Below are 715 nucleotides of genomic sequence, written 5' to 3' on the forward strand. Positions count from 1 at the left end.
GACGGTTTTCTTCATCTTAAGTCTACCAATGCGGTGACTTGTATTTATAATTTACCCATATTTCTTTCATCTGTTTTTTCTCATCATAAGAAATAATTATAGTATTGGAGGAATTCATTCATCATTCATTCATTGCCAGACGCCATGTATCCCAGACGGGGTGGCCAAGGGCTTAGAGTTAATTGTTTTACAGGGAGGGGCACTAATCCTCCACCAACCCCACTTGACACGTAGGGATGCCAACAGCATCTGGTGTTCCCAGGCGGTCACCCATCCAAGTACTAACCAGACCCAACGTTGCTTAACTTCGCTGATCGGACGGGAAGCGGTGTACTCAACGTGGTGTGGTCGTTGGCATTGGAGGAAATAATGGAGATTTTATCTAAAGCTTACCGTTCAAAAAGTCAGTCTTAACATAAATGAAAGCTACTATAGGAATAATTATATAGAAAAAGGTCTTTAATCTAACCCTTCCGTTTGAAAATTCTGTCCTGTTATCAATAAAACCTAAGATATGATATAATAATATCGTCACCGGGACTGAAGGGGTTAAGAGGGTTATTTGGCAGTAAATGGGACGGGGTGATTGTTATTCATCCCTCCACTGCATTAAATAAATTTCAAATGGAGTAATAAAATCACAAGGGGGTAACAAAAATAAAAATATATAACACAGGATGTGGAGTGTTATATAGTGGTATTTTCTTTCGTAAGC

At 39.2% G+C, this 715-nt stretch overlaps 1 non-coding gene across 1 annotated transcript; it reads right to left on the minus strand.

The window, feature by feature from the left end:
• Nucleotides 1-237: 237 nt before the first annotated feature.
• Nucleotides 238-356, minus strand: LOC145400864 (5S ribosomal RNA). The gene has a single exon (XR_013897491.1). It is a non-coding gene; the product is annotated as a 5S ribosomal RNA (ribosomal RNA).
• Between the last annotated feature and the right edge of the window lie 359 nt (nucleotides 357-715).

The sequence above is a fragment of the Coenobita brevimanus genome, chromosome 53 (genome assembly GCF_032717465.1).
Source record: "Coenobita brevimanus isolate Jiangsu-jjx chromosome 53, ASM3271746v2, whole genome shotgun sequence".
Classification (NCBI taxonomy): Eukaryota; Metazoa; Arthropoda; class Malacostraca; order Decapoda; family Coenobitidae; genus Coenobita; species Coenobita brevimanus.